At 43.6% G+C, this 22,532-nt stretch overlaps 1 long non-coding RNA gene across 1 annotated transcript; it reads left to right on the forward strand.

Moving 5' to 3' along the window:
• The first annotated feature begins 6,385 nt into the window (after positions 1–6,385).
• On the forward strand, positions 6,386–11,146 carry LOC143812880 (uncharacterized). Its single transcript, XR_013223598.1, has 3 exons — positions 6,386–7,239; positions 7,436–7,851; positions 10,398–11,146. It is a non-coding gene; the product is annotated as an uncharacterized LOC143812880 (long non-coding RNA).
• The last annotated feature ends 11,386 nt before the right edge of the window (positions 11,147–22,532 follow it).

Here is a 22,532-nt window from a genome sequence, read left to right on the forward strand (position 1 = left end):
GGGGCCCCAAAAGTCCCTTTGGCCAATATAAAATGACTAATGCTGTTAAAGAGTTGCAATAATTGAGTGCCCCATTAGAGCTTTTGCTTTTTTGCTCAGGAAAGGTGACATATCAGAACGGGGACCCAACTTTAAAGGATACCTTGATGTGGCAGTTGGGTTCACATATTGGCCAATCTATGCACTTAAGTACCTTCTTTTTTACTCTATTTTTCATAGCAATTTTGCAGATTAATATTTCATATATACACTATATAGCGCATGTTTTCCTTTTTTCCCATTTTATATGGCAGTAATGCAGTTTCAATATTTTAGAATAATCATTCTTGGTAATTCATGGTGCAACCTTTACAGCTTTTCATGTTACCGTGTTGGTGCTGGCCTCAGCAGGTCGCAGACAAAAGGGATGCCCGTGGCCTGCTGGGGTAAGTGATGAAGCCAGCAACTTTGTGCTAACAGTGTGGGCATCCGGAGGATGCAGATCCTGATAACAATGTAGCAGCCAAGGTGGACCAAGACCAGACAGGCCCTTCTGGCATTTGCCAGATAGTGACAGAAAATGCCGGACTGGCTATCTATCTGCCCTCCAACTGTAGTGCGGGGGTTTGTCACTCTACCTGTCCTCCATGTGTATTGCACAGGTCTGTCACTCTCTATATGTCCTCCATGTGTAGTGCTGGGTTGAAAACTATTAATCCCCCAGATATGGATTACAATGTGGGACAGAATGACGTGTCACAGGCTACATCTAGCTCCATCGTGTCTAGAATGGAGTTGCTTCTGAGGTATGAAGTCAACGGAAAGGGAGGAGCCTCATGGATAGAGATGTGAAGGGGGAAATGAGAGATGTCGGGGGGGGGGGGGGGGGTAAAGAGGAGTGAGGTCCTGCTGCAGTACGAGGCTTTGTATAGGGAAGAGTGAGGCGCTGCAGGTGCAGGCTGAGTATAAGGCCACGTTCAATATTTTACCTCAGTATTTATAAGCCAAAATACAGAAGTGGTGACGTGTTTCTAATAAACTTTTTTTCTCTGATTGTTTTACTCCAAGTTTTAGCTTACAAATACTGTGGTGAAAATACTAACCAAATAACGTGTGAACAAGGTCTAAAGGAGAAAGGTGTGGTGCTGCAGAAGTAGGCTCTGTATGCGATAAGCTTTATTCCAATTAGTGCAATTTCTCATGGGATCAAGTGTTTCCAATTGTATATGGAAGAGTGTGTGGTGCTGCCGGAGGAGGAGACGACTATACAGGAGAAAAGCTATGCTGCTGAAAAATGCTGTGTGTAAAGGAGGAGCAGGAGGTTGTGTATAAAGGAGGAGTGTGAGGTGCAGAAGAAATAAGGCCCCTTAACTGCCACCGTTAAGTCATCGGCAGTTAAGGGGTTAATATTGTGTTAAAAAAACCTTTTGTTTCAACAAAATGGCGCCAGTAAACCTGCGAGACGCGATACAAACCACAGAGCAGGATATACTATATACAGGTGGAGATGACATACAGGTGTACAGTTATATGAAAAAGTTTGGGCACCCCTATTAATCGTAAGCTTAATGTTTTATAAAAATTGTTTTTTTTGCAACAGCTATTTCAGTTTCATATATCTAATAACTGTTGGACACAGTAATGTTTCTGCCTTGAAATGAGGTTTATTGTACTAACAGAAAATGTGCAATCTGCATTCAAACAAAATTTGACAGCTGCATAAGTATGGGCACCTCACCAGAAAAGTGACATTAATATTTAGTAGATCCTCCTTTTGCAAAAATAACAGCCTCTAGTCGCTTCCTGTAGCTTTTAATGAGTTCCTGGATGAAGGTATTTTTGACCATTCCTGTTTACAAAACAATTCCAGTTCAGTTAAGTTTGATGGTCGCCGAGCATGGACAGCCCTCTTCAAATGATCCCGCAGATGTTCAATGATATTCAGGTCTGGGGACTGGGATGGCCATTCCAGAACAGTGTAATTGTTCCTCTGCATGAATGCCTGAGTAGATTTGGAGCAGTGTTTTGGATCATTGTCTTGCTGAAAGATCCATCCCCTGCGTAACTTCAACTTTGTCACTGATTCATGAACATTATTGTCAAGAATGCTGATACTGAGAGGAATCCATGCGTTCCTCAACTTTAACAAGATTCCCGATGCCGGCATTGGCCACACAGCCCCAAAGCATGATGGAACCTCCACCAAATTTTACTGTGGGTAGCAAGTGTTTTTCTTGGAATGCTGTGTTTTTTTGCCACCATGCATAACGCCTTTTTGTATGACCAAACAACTCAATCTTGGTTTCATCAGTCCACATGACCTTCTTCCAAAAAGAAATTGGCTTCTCCAAATGTGCTTTTGCATACCTCAGCTGACTGTTTGTGGCGTGCTTGCAGAAACGGCTTCTTTCGCATCACTCTCCCATACAGCTTCTCCTTGTGCAAAGTGTGTTGTATAGTTGACCGATGCACAGTGACACCATCTGCAGCAAGTTGATACTGCAGCTCTCTGGAGGTGGTCTGAGGATTGTCCTTGACTGATCTCACCATTCTTCTTTGCCTTTCTGATGTTTTTCTTGGCCTGCCACTTCTGGCCTTAACAAGAACTGTACCTGTGTTCTTCCGTTTCCTTACTATGTTCCTCACAGTGGAAATTGACAGGTTAAATCTCTGAGACTGCTTTTTGTATCCTTCCCCTGAACAACTATGTTGAATAATCTTTGTTTTCAGATCATTTGACAGTTGTTTTGAGGAGCCCATGATGCCACTCTTCAGAGGAGATTCAAACAGGAGAACAACTTGCAAGTGGCCACTTTAAGTAGCTTTACTCATGATTGCATACACCTGGCTATGAAGTTCAAAGCTCAATGAGGTTACAAAACCAAAAAAAGTGCTTTAGTAAGTCAGTAAAAAGTAGGTAGGAGTATTTAAAACAAGAAAATGATAAGGGTGCCCATACTTATGCACCTGTCAAATTTTGTTTGAATGCAGATTGCACATTTTCTGTTAGTACAATAAACCTCATTTCAAGGCAGAAACATTACTGTGTCCAACAGTTATTAGATATGTGAAACTGAAATAGCTGTTGCAAAAAAAAACAAACAATTTTTATAAAACATTAAGCTTAAGATTAATAGGGGTGCCCAAACTTTTTCACATAACTGTATATACAGGTCCTTCTCAAAAAATTAGCATATAGTGTTAAATTTCATTATTTACCATAATGTAATGATTACAATTAAACTTTCATATATTATAGATTCATTATCCACCAACTGAAATTTGTCAGGTCTTTTATTGTTTTAATACTGATGATTTTGGCATACAACTCCCGATAACCCAAAAAACCTGTCTCAATAAATTAGCATATCAAGAAAAGGTTCTCTAAATGACCTATTACCCTAATCTTCTGAATCAACTAATTAACTCTAAACACATGCAAAAGATACCTGAGGCTTTTAAAAACTCCCTGCCTGGTTCATTACTCAAAACCCCCATCATGGGTAAGACTAGCGACCTGACAGATGTCAAGAAGGCCATCATTGACACCCTCAAGCAAGAGGGTAAGACCCAGAAAGAAATTTCTCAACAAATAGGCTGTTCCCAGAGTGCTGTATCAAGGCACCTCAATGGTAAGTCTGTTGGAAGGAAACAATGTGGCAGAAAACGCTGTACAACGAGAAGAGGTGACCGGACCCTGAGGAAGATTGTGGAGAAGGACCAATTCCAGACCTTGGGGAACCTGAGGAAGCAGTGGACTGAGTCTGGTGTGGAAACATCCAGAGCCACCGTGCACAGGCGTGTGCAGGAAATGGGCTACAGGTGCCGCATTCCCCAGGTAAAGCCACTTTTGAACCATAAACAGCGGCAGAGGCGCCTGACCTGGGCTACAGAGAAGCAGCACTGGACTGTTGCTAAGTGGTCCCAAGTACTTTTTTCTGATGAAAGCAAATTTTGCATGTCATTCGGAAATCAAGGTGCCAGAGTCTGGAGGAAGACTGGGGAGAAGGAAATGCCAAAATGCCTGAAGTCCAGTGTCAAGTACCCACAGTCGGTGATGGTGTGGGATTCCATGTCAGCTGCTGGTGTTGGTCCACTGTGTTTCATCAAGGGCAGGGTCAATGCAGCTAGCTATCAGGAGATTTTGGAGCACTTCATGCTTCCATCGGCTGAAATGCTTTATGGAGATGGAAGATTTCATTTTTCAGCACGACCTGGCACCTGCTCACAGTGCCAAAACCACTGGTAAATGGTTTACTGACCATGGTATTACTGTGCTCAATTGGCCTGCCAACTCTCCTGACCTGAACCCCATAGAGAATCTGTGGGATATTGTGAAGAGAAAGTTGAGAGACGCAAGACCCAACACTCTGGATGAGCTTAAGGCCGCTATTGAAGCATCCTGGGCCTCCATAACATCTCAGCAGTGTCACAGGCTGATTGCCTCCATGCCACGCCGCATTGAAGCAGTCATTTCTGCCAAAGGATTCCCGACCAAGTATTGAGTGCATAACTGAACATTATTATTTGATGGTTTTTTTGTTTGTTATTAAAAAACACTTTTATTTGATTGGACGGGTGAAATATGCTAATTTATTGAGACAGGTTTTTTGGGTTATCAGGAGTTGTATGCCAAAATCATCAGTATTAAAACAATAAAAGACCTGACAAATTTCAGTTGGTGGATAATGAATCTATAATATATGAAAGTTTAATTGTAATCATTACATTATGGTAAATAATGAAATTTAACACTATATGCTAATTTTTTGAGAAGGACCTGTACTATATACAGGAGATGACATACAGGTATATGCTGAGGGGAAAATGAGAGGAGTGAGGGGGGGGGGAGGGGGGATGAGAAGTGCGATAACTAACCACAGTTAGTTACTATGCTCGGGCAACGCTGAGCTCTTCAGCTAGTTTTTAATAAAAATGGGAAAGTGTGTTTTGTCTTATTTCAAATAAAGAACTTTATACTTGCTGTGTCTTTATTTACCATATAGATGCCTCTCCATTACTAAGTGATGGGCTTGATGTCATCTGACAATACAAAGGTGACATCAACTCCAAAAATATGAACCCCACTTGCCACTGCTACAGGGCAAGTGAGAAGAGCCGGGCAAAAGGGCCAGAATAGGCGCATCTAATAGATGTGCCTTTTCTGGGCGGCTGTGGGCTGCTATTTTTAGGTTGGTGGTATTCATGGCCCCTTACCAGACTGAGAATACCGGCCCCCAGCTTTCATCTTTAGGTTGGCTGCTTGTCAAAAAAAATTAAATTATTCAAATAATTAAAAAACGTCGTCCAACCGTTAGACGGAGACCTGGAGATGGGTACAAGCCACAATGTCTTGCACCCCCTGTGAAATTTGGTGGTGGATCGATGATCTGGGGATGCTTCAGCAAGGCTGGAATTGGGCAGGTTGTTCTTTGCAAAGGACGTATGAATCAAGCCCCATGCAAGGTTATCCTGGGAAAAACAGTTGATTCCTTCTGCTCAGGCAATGTTCCCCAACTCTGAGGACTGTTTTTTCCCAGTAGGACAATGCGCCATGCCACACAGCTAGGTCAATCAAGGTGTGGATGAAGGACCACCACCCCATCAAATCCCGGTCATGGCCAGCCCAATCTCCAGACCTGAACCCCATTGAAAACCTCTGGAATGTAATCAAGAGGAAGATGGATAGTCACAAGCCATCAAACAAAGAAGAACTTAACATTTTTGTACCAGGAGTGGCATAAGGTTACCCAAAAGCAGTGTGAAAGACTGGTGGAAAGCCAAAACGCATGAAAGCTGTGATTAAAAATCATGGTTATTCCACAAAATACTGATTTCTGAACTCTTCCTGAGTTAAAACATTCGTATTGTTTCTAAATGATTATGAACTTGTTTTTTTTTTTTGCATTATCAGAGGTCTGCAAGCATAGCATTTTTTTGTTATTTTGACCAATTCTCATTTTCAGAAAATAAATACAAGATTTATTGCTTCGAACTTCGGAGACATGTTGTCAGTAGTTAATAGAATAAAAGAACAATTTTACTCAAAAATATACCTATAAAGAGAAAAATCAGACAAACTGAAAATTTTGCAGTGGTCTCTTAATTTTTGCCAGAGCTGTATGTGTGTGCATCCCTATAGTTTCTGTGGTAGAGAGATCAATAGTTTTGGATGATTACCATTGTCCTCTCACTGGTTGCACCGTTGCTTCCAAATAGCCTATTCAAAAATTCAAAGTATGTCACTGGGTGGGAAGGGGTTAAACAGGCAGTTTGGATGACATCACAAAGCACATAAACATATGACATCACAATTGGCATAGAATGTGCAAAGTGTAAAACCTGAGCCATCTTGTTTGATTAAAGCCTGACAGCTTGATGGAAACAAGTCCAGGTAGGGAACTCTTCTCACTCACAAATTCTATAGATGGTGGGTTAGTAGTGGGATTCAGAACTACATCCTTCACCTGAAAATCTTAACAAGAACCGCTGTATCATGTGTGCTATGATTGTTATAATGAAAAAAAAATTGACTAGATTCCAAGGAAAATACGAACATTTTGGTTCTTTATTAAGCCAGTGTGAGCCCTGCCCAACCGGGGTTACCAAGCTGGACAACCCCTTCCCAAATGCGGACTTGCTGGCGATCAACTGATCATGTGTCGTTCATCTTGAAGACCCTCAGCAATGGTCTGGTTTTGCCCTCTGTGACACCCATATACTTTAATAAAAGCATATAGGAAGGGGTGGGCCAGATGAGACAACTCCACTTGGTTCCATTTTTGGGTAGCTTTGCCATTAATGTGAAAACGTTATTGTAACAAGTTTAATTGCAGACTGCTACAGTTCTCCATTGTCAGCTGTCTTGGTCCTGTCAGATCTGGGGTGACCGGGAACCGACGGTTTATCGTGATCAGGAATTGCAGTATGGCATCCTGTGTTTTCCTTTACTTCATAGAACAGTAGGTGATACGGATTAGAATAAAATGGTGGAAATGTTTAGGTTTTAACGTGCATCATGACTCAATTAGAAATCAGGCTGGTGGTTATTTGCAGCCTGTGATTTTTTTTTTAATTCTCTTGATGTTGGAAACTTGATACATAACACACCAGTGGCAGTTATTAAGACGGGACATGACATCACAGGGCACATGACATCATAGATATCACCTGACCTCACAATTGGTACGGAATGTATAAAGTTATTATCCTGAACCACATTGTGTCCCCAGAGGGTGCAGTTGAGGAAGACAAGTCCTGGTAGGTAGCTGCTCACTTAACACTAAGGCCCCATTCACACATTGTGTGCCTTTGGGTTGTTCGTGGTGATGTTTAGAACTGCACCATTTACCCCTAAAAAATGTCAGCAAGCATCTCTGAGTGACGTGTTGTCTCTTAAGTATCAGAATGATTCCGTAAATAGGACCTACCATTTAATCCTTTTTTGTAATGATAGGTGTTATGTCTCATCTAGATGAGCAGCTGTAATGAAGCACGGACAGATGACGATGGTGCAGCAGAAACAATGGACAACGTAGTAGCTTGATGCCAGCAGGAGGACCAGAACTAGAACCACAGGATATCATGAGCAGAATTGATTAAATGGCAACTTGCGTAATAGAGTTACAGACTCAGATCAGAGTGGCATCAGTTTTTCTTGGACGTGGAGAGGGGAAAAAAAAAAGTTTCTCCTTTTCTGTTATGTGAGTCTGTGAAAACCGGATCGCACTCAGATATCATCCAAGTGGGGTCCAATTTTTTCACGGGCCCATAGACTTGCATTCCCAATTTTGACTTGTCTCCGATTTCTTTCCATGGACCACTGGGTCTGAGGAAAAACTGACATTTGCACAGCCCCATAGAATATCATAGGTATGAGTGATATCTGTCAAAACCACAGATGGTATTCAGATGACCAAATTGGTCGTGTGCACGAGCCCTTATGTGGAGTTGATAAGTGGGTGACAGGGTCCTGAAAAACCCACTGATCGCTCCAAACAGCTGCTCTATAGCATGCTGCTCAACACAGAAGCACAGAGCTCTGCCTGACCGGACTCAAATCTATGTACAGGCTTGATAGAAGGTCTATTAGTCTGTATTCAACTCTGTGCACAGGCTTATAGAATTGCACAAATACATACAAACACATTTATTTATTTTACTCGCTTACATAGCACCATTAATTCTACAGCACTGTATACATACTATATATATAAATAAATTATATATAAATAAATATATTTATACGTATATATTTATATATATTCTCTCCGATTTTCACAGACTGTCAAAATGGAGAAACTTCCCCCCCCCTCTCCACCTGTGAGAGAAACGGATGCCACTTTGATCGCACTCTGATCAAAGCCTGATCAAAGTCTTTAACTCTATTTTATGTATACATATGTAATTTGTGGACTAAGGCTATGTCCCCACAGTCAGTAATCAGCAGCACTTTGGACGCAGCACATGTCCGCTCCGTCCAAAGTGCTGCCGGCTTTTGAACGCCGGTGATTCCGCATGTGTACATTGAACCGTGCGGAATCACCGCGTCCTATACATTGTACGGGTGATATTTATCTTGTGGAGACTGAGTCTCCACAAGATAGACATGCTGCGGTCTGGAAAGAAGTGCCACATGTCAGTCTCCGCAGGTGTCGGTGCACGCATAGTGGGCATGGCATTTCTTGAAATCCCACTATGCTGTAACATCTGGATGCTGCGAATGTACGCAGCATCCAACCTGCAGCGTTTTCTGACCGTGGGAACATACCCTCAGATGCACCTGACCATAAGATGCACCCCAAGTTTTGGGGTGGAAAATAAGAAAAAAACATTTTTAAATAACATGGGGATGCGTCTTCTAGTCTGGTTTAAAGGTAGCTTGCCGGGGGGCAGCTTCACAGGAGGCAGGGTCACTGCTTCAGCAGGCTGGCGGTGGCGGCAGCAGTGGGCCAATGCTGCTGGCCCTGGGCTCTCCTAAGATGTTTGCGCAGGTGAGTGGAGTCCCCTTTCTCATTGATTTCCCTGTGGTGGGATTTGGGAAGATGGCTGCCGGAGAGCCGCGCATGCTCGGATTGAGATCTTGGAAGACGAGATCTCGTCTCCAGAGATCTCAATCTGCGCATGCATCACCTTTGGCAGCCATTTTTTCAAAGCTCATTGCAGGTAAATCAATGGAAAAGGAGACTGCTCACCGGCGCCATCATCATATGAAAGCCTAGGGCCAGCAGCATCAACCCACTCCTGCCGCCTCCGCCAGCTTCCTGAAGCAACGACCCGGCCTCCTGTGACCTCGCTCCATCGCAGTCGCCACTTCGACAAGCTACCTTCAGATTATAAAACGCACTCATTTTCCTCCAAAAATTGGAGGGAAAAAAGTGCATTTCATAATTTGAAAAATTCAGTATGCCTGCAGAAGCAGGGAGTTGCTTTGTGTATGGTCAAGTGTCAAGTTTGCATCCTTAACGCCGGCCTTGCAAAGAAGTTTAGAAGCCTTGTGGTGCATAAAATTTCCCCATGTGTGGCTTATTCCCACTGGTAGACTCAACTTCAGATGTTCAATGAGCGATCTGTAATAAATCATTCAGTGTGCAATATTCTCGCCAGCACATGTCCTATTTACACAGGAGGATGTGTCACCAAGAACAATGATCTTTTTGTGAGGCAGAAAAGATCATTTCATTGAACAAGCATTTTGCTCATTCTTTGGATGAACTGCACCCTGTTTAGATGGTACAATTATCATGAACGAGTGGCCCTAAGGCTTCTTTCACACTTCCGTCGGTACGGGGCCGTCACAAAGCGTCAGTGCGACGTTAAAATTCGGCACAATGTGAGCAGCGGATGCAGTTTTTCAACGCACCCGCTGCCCTTTCTAAAGTCCCGGGGAGGAGCTAGAGATCTCCGCCAGGGCATACGCGCTCCAAAGTGCAGGATGCAACGTACGAAAAAACGGTCCCTTGAACGTTTTTTCGTGATGACTGTCCACCAACCCGACGCATCCAGTGCACGACGGACGTGACATATGGTCATACGTCACGATTCGTCGGCAATACAAGTCTATGGGGGAAAAAATGCATCCTGCGGGCACATTTGCAGGATGCGTGTTTTTCCCAAAACGACGCATTGTGACGGATCTAAAAAGACGGAAGTGTGAAAGAGGCCTAGGAAACGATTGTTCACAGTAATCGTGCTGTGTAAATGCACCTTTGGCAGCAGAATATCAATTGCTAATTAGATCAGCAAAGTAGTCATAGAATTAGATTGTAAACTAGGAGCAGGGTGTAGATTATTCTATAAACTCTCAGGGGCAGCCTGTATATTAGATTGTAAGCTCTTTCAAATGTTACACAAATAAATATTTCAAATTTTTTGTTTCCTGGTTGGATGTGCCGACATATGCCATCTGGTCATTTCAGTATCGCTGTAATGACCAGCGGGTGCGGCACCCACCAGCATGTCTCCAGGCTGAACTGAAGATCGCAAGCTGTCAATATAGTGAGCTCCTATACTCCCCCTCCCTCATTTACCTGTACATTATTCTGTATGCTCTCAACTGGATGTATATTGTATATTAGATTGTAAGCTCCTAGGAGCAGGGTGTATATTGTATATTAGATTGTAAGCTCCTAGGAGCAAGGTGTATATTGTATATTAAATTGTAAGCTCCTAGGAGCAGGGTGTATATTGTATATTAGATTGCAACTCCTAGGAGCAAGGTGTATATTGTAAGCTCCTAGGAGCAGGGTGTATATTGTATATTAGATTGTAAGCTCTTAGGAGCAGGGTGTATATTGTATTTTAGATTTTACAAGGTGTATTTATCTTTTCACTTCCAAATCGACGCTCCTGAACTTATAATACATGTAGATATACAGCAATATGCAGCAGGACTGATGTGATCCAGGGAAATATCCGATCGCCACAACTGGGGTCAGGAAGGAATTTTTTTCCCCCCTGAGGCAGAACTCTCCGGGGGGTTTCTTTGCCTTCCTCTGGATCTTTCGATCCAGTGGCTCTCAGCCGGTCCTCAATACCCACAGTTAGTTCTGTGTTCTGTATAGGGCCTGACCTGAGAGTCATTGTGATCATGGTTTAATTTCTTAAAGGGCCAGTAATATTTTTATTACAGTGTTGCTTATTGCTATTCCAATAAAAAAAAAATTAAGAAAAAATAAGTGTCGAGGGAGTTTTTTTGTATTTACTTTCTTTTTACACAGTTGCAATGACAGGAGTGATCATTACTACCCTCAATACTCTACAAGTTGAACCAGGAATTATAGGGGGGTGCCATTTACAGAAGGCAGACCACATATATCTCCACCCATTGTGGTATCATAATGTCAACTCCTGTCCTAAGTTACATTAACCCCGTAGTGACGGAGCCAAATTTTTGAAATCTGACCAGTGTCACTTTGTGGTAATAACTCTGGAACGCTTCAACAAATCCCAGTGATTTTTAGACAGTTTTTTTGTGACCCATTATACTTAATGATAATGGTAAATTTAGGTCGATATGTTTTGTGTTTATAAAAAATATCAAATTTGAGGAAATGTTTAAAAATTGGCAATTTTCAAACTTTGAACGATTATCCCTTTAATCCAGATAGTCATAGCACAGCAAACCATTAATAAATAAAATTTCCCACATGTCGACTTTACATCAGCACCATTTGAAAAATGTTATTTTATTTTGTTAGCATATTAGGAGGTTTAAAATTATAGCAGTATTTTTTCAAGAAAATGTAAAAAATTTATTTTTTAGGGACCTATCCAGGTTTGAAGTGCATATTAGGGGTCCCATATGTTTGGAAATCCCCCAAAGTTATACCATTTTAAAAACAGCACCCCCTGACATAATGAAAACTGCAGTCATGTAGTTTATTAACCCTTCAGGTGATTTTCAGGAATTAATGCAAAGTGATATGACAAAAATGAAAATGTGTATCTTTACCACCTAAATGCCGCTAACTTCTGGACAGGTTACAACAGCCGTCAGACTCTTAAGGTACCTTCACACTAAACGACTTTGCAACGATAGCGATCCGTGACGTTGCAGCGTCCTGGATAGCGATATCGTTGTGTTTGACACGCAGCAGCGATCTGGATCCTGCTGTGATATCGCTGGTCGTTGCTGAAAGTCCAGAACTTTATTTGGTCGTCAGATCGGCGTGTATCGTCGTGTTTGACAGCAAAAGCAACGATGCCAGCAATGTTTTACAATGGTAACCAGGGTAAATATCGGGTTACTAAGCGCAGGGCCGCACTTAGTAACCCGATATTTACCCTGGTTACCATTGTAAATGTGAAAAAAAAACAGTACATACTCACCTTCTGATGTCCGTCAGGTCCCTGGCCGTCTGCTTTCCGCACTGACTGTGAGCGCCGGCCGGCCGTAAAGCACAGCACAGCGGTGACGTCACCTCTGTGCTCTGCTTTTACTTTACGGCCGGCCGGCGCTCACAGTCAGTGCGGGAAGCAGACGGCCAGGGACCTGACGGACATCAGAAGGTGAGTATGTACTGTTTTCCTGACGGACATCAGAAGGTGAGTATGTACTGTTTTTTTTTTACATTTACAATGGTAACCAAGGTAAACATCGGGTTACTAAGCGCGGCCCTGCGCTTAGTAACCCGATGTTTACCCTGGTTACCCGGGGACTTCGGCATCGTTGGTCGCTGGAGAGCTGTCTGTGTGACAGCTCTCCAGCGACCACACAGCGACGCAGCGATCGGCATTGTTGTCGATATTGCTGCAGCGTCGCTTAATGTGACGGTACCTTTAGGCCGCTATTTGGTCATGAATTGCCATGGCAAACATCAGGACCACACAATCATGATCTGAAGGCACCAACTGGGATAAAGAGGAAGCCCCCACACTCTGTTAACCATTTATAATAATGTAGTCACTATTGACAGCAGCATCTAAAGGTACCGTCTCACAGTGGCACTTTTGTCGCTACGACGGCACGATCCATGACGTTCCAGCGATATACTTACGATCTCGCTGTGTCTGACACGCTACTGCGATCAGGGACCCCGCTGAGAATCGTACGTCGTAGCAGATCGTTTGAAACTTTCTTTCGTCGCCAAGTGTCCCGCTGTGGCGGCATGATCGCATCGTGTAACAAAGGTGTGCACGATATTGTATACGATGTGCGCACAGTAACCAACGGCTTCTACATTGCAAATACGTCATGAAATTATCGCTCCAACGCCGTGCATTGCGAAGTGTGACCGCAGTCTACGACGCTGGAGCGATAATGGAGCGACGCTGGAGCGTCACGGATCATGCCGTCGTAGCGACCAAAGTGCCACTGTGAGACGGTACCCTAAAGGTACCTTCACACGAAACGACTTTACAACGAAAACGACAACGATCCGTGACGTTGCAGCGTCCTGGATAGCGATATCGTTGTGTTTGACACGCAGCAGCGATCTGGATCCTGCTGTGATATCGCTGGTTGTTGAATAAAGTTCAGAACTTTATTTGGTCGTCAGACCGGCGTGTATCGTCAGGTTTGACACCAAAAGCAACGATACCAGCGATGTTTTACGCTGGTAACCAGGGTAAATATCGGGTTACTAAGCGCAGGGCCGCGCTTAGTAACCCGATGTTTACCCTGGTTACCAGCGTAAAAGTAAAAAAAACAAACAGTACATACTCACCTGCGCGTCCCCTGCCGTCCGCTTCCTGCTCTGACTGAGTGCCGGCCCTAAAGTGAAAGTAAAAGCACAGCGGTGACGTCACCGCTCTGCTGTTAGGGCCGGCGCTCACACAGTACAGGAAGCGGACGCCGGGGGACGCGCAGGTGAGCATGTACTGTTTGTTATTTTTACTTTTACGCTGGTAACCAGGGTAAACATCGGGTTACTAAGCGCGGACCTGCGCTTAGCAACCCGATGTTTACCCTGGTTACCCGGGGACCTCGGCATCGTTGGTCGCTGGAGAGCGGTCTGTGTGACAGCTCTCCAGCGACCAAACAGCGACGCTGCAGCGATCGGCATCGTTGTCTCTATCGCTGCAGCGTCGCTTCGTGTGAAGGTACCTTAAGGCGTTAAAAAGATTTGGAAGGTGCACACACTGATCGTGGCTGATGCAGCAAGTTGTCAGCTATTATGTACAGCCGACAGCTGCTGGATTGTCACCTGTATGGGGAGGATATTCTCTTATATCTCAGATCAGTTAAAAGACGTATTGGCTGTCATTAAGGGGTTAAAAATGTAATCGAGGCAGTGCCCTAAAGTAGCATATGTCCTACTCAACAAACTACCCACTAGAAGACTGAAGGTAAGGACACAGCACTGCAGAATACAAGAGACACAAGTAGTGTAGGATTGGGGTGCCAAGGGCCCTCCAGTAACCAACCCCAGGGCCCCACTTTTCTGCTGATAATGTGACATTATCCTCAATCACAAATTTATATAACAATAAACTGGGTAGATTATTACATGAATAAGATGTCACCTTTATCTGTACATAGTGATTCAAGTGTATATTGCCAAGTACTGCTCATATAAGAGGGTAGTGGCTCACTCTTGCACAGTAACCCACTAGGGGATTTTCCTGTTCTCCTGTGGGCCAGTCATAGCCTGGGTATAATGTGTGTAGTGTATGAAAATATAATACTTCGGGTTTGTTGTGGTGATCTGTCCAGCTACATACTGTAGGTACAGACATAGTTAAAGCTTGAGACTGGCCCATAGTGGGATAGGAAAGCCCTAGTAAAACAGGACTACTTCCTGATAGTCAGATAGGGAAGTAGGCAGTGGAATGGGTCACTGTGCTCCAGATAGTGCCGATGTCTTGCGAGATTTCTGAAGTCTCGTGAGACTTCGGCACTTCTACCGAGGAGCACGGTGACCCGCTCCACTGCGCAGGTGCCAGATTCCCAGCCCCGCAGTGTGAATACATCGTAGCACACTGTGGGGCGGGATCTTGGGCCTCCGCTACACGCAGGTGCGATATCCTTACCTGATGCATGCATGGCGCATGCCCGAGAACTGATTGCAGAGCGCAATTGCTGGTGATGTCTTGAGAAAGAGAAGAGGCGGTGCCCGGAGGCCAGAGGGGCATGATGGACGGCTGTGAGGCGGTTGAGTCACAGGGAGAAAATATACCTCCTGACTAGTGTTGAGCATTCCGATACCGCAAGTATCGGGTATCGGCCGATACTTGCGGTATCGGAATTCCGATACCGAGATCCGATACTTTTGTGGTATCGGGAATCGGAATCGGAAGTTCCCAGTGTATGGTTCCCAGGGTCTGAAGGAGAGGAAACTCTCCTTCAGGCCCTGGGATCCATATCCATGTAAAAAATAAAGAATTAAAATAAAAAATAGGGATATACTCACCCTCTGACGCGCCCTGGTAGTAACCGGCAGCCTGCTTTGCTTAAAATGAGCGCGTTCAGCACCTTCCATGACATCACGGCTTCTGATTGGTCGCGTGCCGCTCATGTGACCGCCACGCGACCAATCACAAGCCGCGACGTCATCCCTCAGGTCCTAAATTCCCTTCTAGGAATTTTAAGCAAAGAAGGCTGCCGGTTCACAGCGGTAAGGTCCAGGCTGCGTTGGAGAGGTGAGTATATCAATATTTTTTATTTTAATTCTTTATTTTACACATTAATATGGATCCCAGGGCCTGAAGGAGAGTTTCCTCTCCTTCAGACCCTGGGAACCATCAGGGATACCTTCCAATACTTGAGTCCCATTGACTTGTATTGGTATCGGGTATCGGCGAGATCCGATACTTTGCCGGTATCGGCCGATACTTTCCGATACCGATACTTTCAAGTATCGGACGGTATCGCTCAACACTACTCCTGACTCAATAGAGGTATGGTGGGAAATTTAGGAAAGTCATTATTTCAGCGTTCCTGATAAATAACGTGCGCAGCCCACGTTGTATATTACGCAGCCCACGTTGTATATTGCGCAGCCCATGTAGTATATTGCGCAGCCCACGTAGTATATTGCGCAGCCCACGTTGTATATTGCGTAGCCCACGTATATAGCAATGTGGGCATGATATCCCTGTTAAAAAAAAAAAGAATTAAAATAAATTGTATGACAGAGGCCGCGACCAATGAATATCAGTGACAGACAGACAGAAAGACAGACAGAAAGACGGAAGTGACCCTTAGACAATTATATAGTAGATTTTACCCTGCCTGCAGAAATCAAGATTTACTACAAAATCGGATCCTGTGATTCCCTTACGGATAGTTTCTGAGCTACACTACTTAGGTATTATAATTTCGGCTAAAATAGAGGACTATGTGCGGCTCAACCTGACTCTTTTGCTTGGGAAATTTCAGGAGAAGATTGGGGCCTGGAAGAAACTATTTCTGTCTGTGGCAGGTAGAGTCAATCTGATCAAAATGATACTTATGCCGCAGCTCCTCTATATACTGCATAATGCTCCAGTATGGTTGGCACAGAGCAAATTTTATAGAATTAATACTCTATTTAGGGATCTGATTTGGAAGGATGGACAGGCACGCATCAAATAAGAGCATCTGCAGAGATCAAAGGACAAGGGTGGTTTGGCGGTCCCTATCCCCTGGATATACCCCATGTTCCAAATTATTATACAAATGACATTTTTCTTGGATTTTCCTAAATGGTCGGTGCAAATGACAGACAGTCTAATAAAAGTCATCACCCGTTAGAGTATACATCGAATTTTATTGAAGAAACCTCCCAATGATAACAGTATAATCTCCAAAATGAACAACAACTCAAAATACACTGCTCCAAATTATTAGGCACAGTAGTATTTCTAAACATTGGATATATTTTAAAGAACTGAAAATGCTCATTTGTTTAATTTGCAGCATTAGGAGGTCACATTAATTGAACAAAAAAGCTATTTAACTCCAAAACCTCCTAACAGGCCAAGTTACATGTTAACATAGGAACCTTTCTTTGATATCACCTTCACAATTCTTGCTTCCATTGAACTTGTGAGTTTTTGGAGAGTTTCTGCTTGTATTTCTTTGCATGAAGTCAGAATAGCCTCCCAGAGCTGCTGTTTCGATGTGAACTGCCTCCCACCCTCAAAAAGCTCTTGCTTGATGATACTCCAAAGGTTCTCTATAGGGTTGATGTCAGGGGAAGATGGTGGCCACACCATGAGTTTATCTCCTTTTATGCCCATAGCAGCCAATGACTCAGAGGTATTCTTTGCAGCATGAGATGGTGCATTGTCATGCATGAAGATGATTTTGCTCCCGGAGGCACGTTTCTGATTTTTACACCATGGAAGAAAGTTGTCAGTCAGAAACTCTATATACTTTGCAGAGGTCATTTTCACACCTTCAGGAACCTTAACCCCTTCATGACCTTGGGATTTTTCGTTTTTCCGTGTTCGTTTTTCACTCCCCTCCTTCCCAGAGCCATAACTTTTTTATTTTTCCGTCAATTTGGCCATGTGAGGGCTTATTTTTTGCGGGACGAGTTGTACTTTTGAACGACATCATTGGTTTTAGCATGTTGTGTACTAGAAAACGGGAAAAAAATTCCAAGTGCAGTGAAATTGCAAAAAAAGTGCAGTCCCACACTTGTTTTTTTGGTTGGCTTTTTTGCTAGGTTCACTAAATGCTAAAACTTACCTGCCATTATGATTCTCCAGGTCAGTACGAGTTCATAGACACCCAAAAATTGCGCCATTTTCCGATACCCGTAGTGTCTCCATTTTTCATGATCTGGGGTCGGTTGAGGGCTTATTTTGTGCGCGCCGAGCTGGCGTTTTTAATGATAGCATTTTGGTGCAGATACGTTCTTTTGATCGCCCGTTATTGCATTTTAATGCAATGTCGCGGCGACCAATAAAACGTAATTCTGGCGTTTCGAATTTTTTTCTCGCTACGTTGTTTAGCGATCAGGTTAATGCTTTTTTTTTATTGATAGATCGGGCGATTCTGAACTCGGCGATAGCAAATATGTGTAGGTTTGATTTTTTCTTTTATTGATTTATTTTGATTGGGGAGAAAGGGGGGTGATTTAAACTTTTATATTTTTTTTATTTTTTTCACATTTTCTTTTACTTTTTTTTTTTTTTACTTTTGCCATGCTTCAATAGCCTCCATGGGAGGCTAGAAGCAGGCACAGCACGATCAGCTCTGCTACATAGCAGCGATCTGCTGTTCGCTGCTATGTAGCAGAAAATCAGGTGTGCTGTGAGCGCCGACCACAGGGTGGCGCTCACAGGTGCCGGGGATCTGTAACCATAGAGGTCTCAAGGACCTCTATGGTTACAATACTGAAGCATCGCCGACCTCCGATCATGTGACGGGGGTCGGCGATGCCATCATTTCCGGTCGCCCGGCCAGATGCGGTAGTTAAATGCTGCTGTCTGCGTTTGACAGCGGCATTTAACTAGTTAATAGGCACTGGCAGATCGCGATTCTGCCCGCGCCTATTGCGGGCACATGTCAGCTGTTCAAAACAGCTGACATGTCCCAGCTTTGATGCGGGCTCACCGCCGGAGCCTGCTTCAAAGAGGGGCTTCTGACCTCGGACGTACTATCCCATCCGAGGTCAGAAAGGGGTTAAAGGGCCCTACCAGCTGTTTCCCCAAGATTCCAGCCCAAAACATGACGACTCCACCTCCTAGCTGACGTCGCAGCCCTGTTGGGACATGGTGGCTAACCACCAACCATCATTTTCTTTGCTCTTCACAAATACTTGCTACTGCTGTGCAGCCAATCAACAAGATTTGTCAGTGTGGGCACTTCCGGCTCAATCACAGAATTGGCATGGCTGTGATTGGTGGGGCCCACTGTGTTACAACAAAAAATAGAAATAGTGCTAACCAGAGCCAGTAAAGCTGTGGGCTACTGTCCCCAGATGTAAGCGTTATCTTTTCTGGTTATCAAAAATAGAGAAGTCCCCACCCCGTTTTTGTAATTATTGCCCCCATTACTAACACCATAGTTAGATTGAAATAAAGACAATGCCATAATGAAGTCCTTTATGTGAATGAAACACTCCCTCCATTTCACCTATTTGTTACTGTAAAATTAAAAATAAAACACCATATTCCTCACCTGTCTGGCGATAATCCATATGTCCCACGATACTCCAACTCTGCTAAATCTGGATTGCATGAGAACTTATTCAAAAGCGCTGACGTCAGAGAGGTCACCGGAGTTCATCAACAATGAACACCGCTCATTTTAGGCTGCTTTCACACTAGCGTCGGCCCGACATGCCGACGCGCGTTGTGAAAGAAATGCCCGACGTGGGCAGCGGAAGCAGTCTTATGATGCTTCCGCTGCCCCATTGTAAGGTCCGGGGAGGAGGGGGCAGTACTACTCTCATCAGTGTCGCCTGTCTTGATCCTATCACCAAGAGCAGGCTTACGCTGATGAGAATAGTAGTACTCTCATCAGCTGACGCCTGAACATTGGTAACCTTTTTTAACCACCTGTCAGAGCTACTGAGCTTTCTCACACGTAATCTGCTTTACAGCGTGGGAACCGCAGCACTGTGACCGGCGGTAACATGTAAAGTGTCTGCAGGTCAGAGAGGCTGTTTCCCACGCAGTCACACAGATGACAGTGTGGAAAACGCTGGATGTTCGGGCCCCACATTAATTTCAATGGGGTCTGGATACCGTTCTGGTTGCCAAATCGAACTTTTAAAAACAAGTTTGTCCGGACCCGAACATGCAAGGATTTGCCCATCACTAATAGTAAACTATGTTTGCTACAGTGACCCAATACATGTAATCATGGAAGCTCCTTGGAAAAAATTCATTGGGGCATGAACAAGTGATTGCTTCTTTGGTTTTACTATTTTCTTTCAATATAAAGTTTTCTTTTCAAGGCTTAAAACTAATTCTTAAAACAACCAATTGAATACTAAAGAATGTAACTGCTTGGTTGATGAGTGTTTCACAGTCCATTTTAAACTTACTTCTACTTAGCCCTTTAATTAACCCCTTTTCGTGATCCTTATAGAGACTTCGGTTTCTGCAGGATGCTGGTTAGCTGAATCAGTGGAGGCCTTTAATGAAGAAACAGCCTGTCTCCTTATCAAAGCCAGCAGCCTGCTTCTCCCGGTGTCTGACGCCTCCACAGATAATTGATGCTTTAATAATGCTGGATATTAACGAGGAGGTTTGAATGGAAGGGCTAGTGCTAACAGCGCCATAAATCACTCAGTTTTATTTAATTTTATCAGATTTCCAATCTGATTTAAGGAAAAGGAGGCACTGTTGGAGCTTTCAGCAAATAATTAGATACAAGGACACAGCAAAGATTCACTGTGGAAATGACTATTAAAGAAAGTTGTTAGCAATGTAATCTACTCGTCTATATGCATAATCCACTGGCTAATACTGAGATTAGCTTATATTTGAAAAGTTATCTATTTTAAGGACCAGTTTTAGAGAAAAAGTGGCTATTGGTAACAAGGAATGTAGGACCTCACCCTTGCCACTTTTTGGACAATAATTGCAGCCCACTTAATGTCACCATATAATGCCAAGTCAATACTGCCAAATACACCCCATGTAATAGTACCATACAGTGCCAAATAACATGGAGAGTATGCCATATAGTTCACACATAGACAGATAATTCAGCACTATCTATCTAGCTATCTATCTGAGCAGCAAAAAATGAAAGCAGCACTCCAAAGGCTGTGGCAAAAAGTCGTTTATTTAGCCCATATTATGGGGCTTCAAATTTTGCTGCTCATCTGGATGGTTTGGTCCTTGCCATGGAGGCTTTGCATCCATATTTTCATGATGTTGCTCTTTTTCTTCATTTTATTTTATCTATCTATTTATCCATCTATTCATCTATATTTTTCTACACTCTAATGAAAGTGGTGGAACCACTGTGTCATGGACTTAGGACAGCCTGGAGGGGTGTGATTAGGCAAACATCTGACTCTTTGCTTGAGCCCCTGTCACAGGTGCTTGAAGCTGCACCTGTATCTGAGCCCATGGAGGTTGGGTGAGTCTCAGTCATGGAGAGAGAGAGAGAAAACACCGCAGAGACAATCAACTGTGTTTTTACTGTGGAGCCTCTGGACATTGGAAAAGGAACTGTCCATCCTGCCCTTATTCTGTGAAACCATCTGAGAAACGACTGAGTCTGGGCAACAATCGAGGAGGTTGTCTAGACCTCCCAGGTACATTTTTTCTCGCTTACAAAAATAGTTCTCCAGGTGGAATTGGAACTTGCTGACAGTCCTGTGGTGACCACCGCTTTTGTTGACAGCGGTTCTTCCATTAATTTGATTGACGCCCAAATTGTGACTCATAATAAGATAGGGATAGTTAGGCTGAAAAACCCTGTTAAAATTGTGGCTGTTGATTCGTCCCCTCTTACCCGTGATGGAATTTGTTTCAAAACTGATGTTTTTTCTCTGAAAGTGGGTTCCACTCACATGGAGCAATTAAGTTGTTTTGTATTGAATAATCTGCCTTCAGGACTGGTACTGGGAATGCCTTGGCTGCAACGCTAAAATCCTGCCATTGATTGATCCAGAGTACCTGAAAGACTTCGAAGACATGTTTTCCAAGAGTGAGGCCGAGGCGTTTCCACCACATCGACCCGGTGATTGTGCTATTAATTTAATCCCAGGAGCCAAATTACCCAAGGCTCATTTATACAATTTGTATAAATGTATGGGCCCGAGCACCAAGCCATGAAAGAGTACATCACTGAGAGTCTCCGCAAAGGGCATATTCGGCCTTCTGTTTCACCCTTCGCAGCAGGGTTTTTCTTTGTGAAGAAAAAAGATGGTGGTTTGCGACCATGTCTCGACTTTCGGGAACTGAATAAGATTACTGTAAAAAACACGTATCCTCTTCCTCTGATTCCTGATTTATGTAATCAACTCACTGGGGCCAAATGATTTTCTAAGCTTGACTTACGAGGGGCTTATAATCTGTTAAGGATTCGAGAGGGAGATGAATGGAAAACAGCGTTTCTGACTACCGAGGGCTTGTTTGAAAATTTGGTTATGCCCTTCGGTCTTACTAACACCCCTGCTGTTTTCCAGAGTTTCATTAATGTTGTTTTTTCTGACCTGATTGGGCGCTATGTTGTCATTTACCTGGATGACATCTTGATATACTCAGAGGACAGTCAGTCTCACTTACACCATCTTTATACAGTTATGGTGAGTCTAAGGGAGAACTATTTATATGCAAAGCTGGAGAAGTGCTCATTCTTTATGCAAGAACTGTCTTTTCTGGGATTAATTGTATCTGGGGAGGGGTTCCGCATGGATCCGGGGAAGGTTCAGGCCATTTCTGATTGGGTGCAACCTCATGACTTGAAGGGGTTGCAGCGATTTCTGGGCTTCGCTATTATAGGAAGTTCGTTAAAGGGTTTTCGCAGGTGGTGAAACCCTAACGGGCTTTACACTCAAAGAGGCAAAGGTAAAAAATTGGTCCGTGGCCGCAAAAAATTAATTCCAGACACTGAAGAAATGTTTTACTTCAGCCCCCGTGTTGATACAACCCAATCCATCGAGACCTTTTATCGTGGAGGTCGACGCTTCGGAATTGGGGGTGGAGGCAGTGTT

The sequence above is a fragment of the Ranitomeya variabilis genome, chromosome 1, assembly GCF_051348905.1.
Source record: "Ranitomeya variabilis isolate aRanVar5 chromosome 1, aRanVar5.hap1, whole genome shotgun sequence".
Taxonomy (NCBI): Eukaryota; Metazoa; Chordata; class Amphibia; order Anura; family Dendrobatidae; genus Ranitomeya; species Ranitomeya variabilis.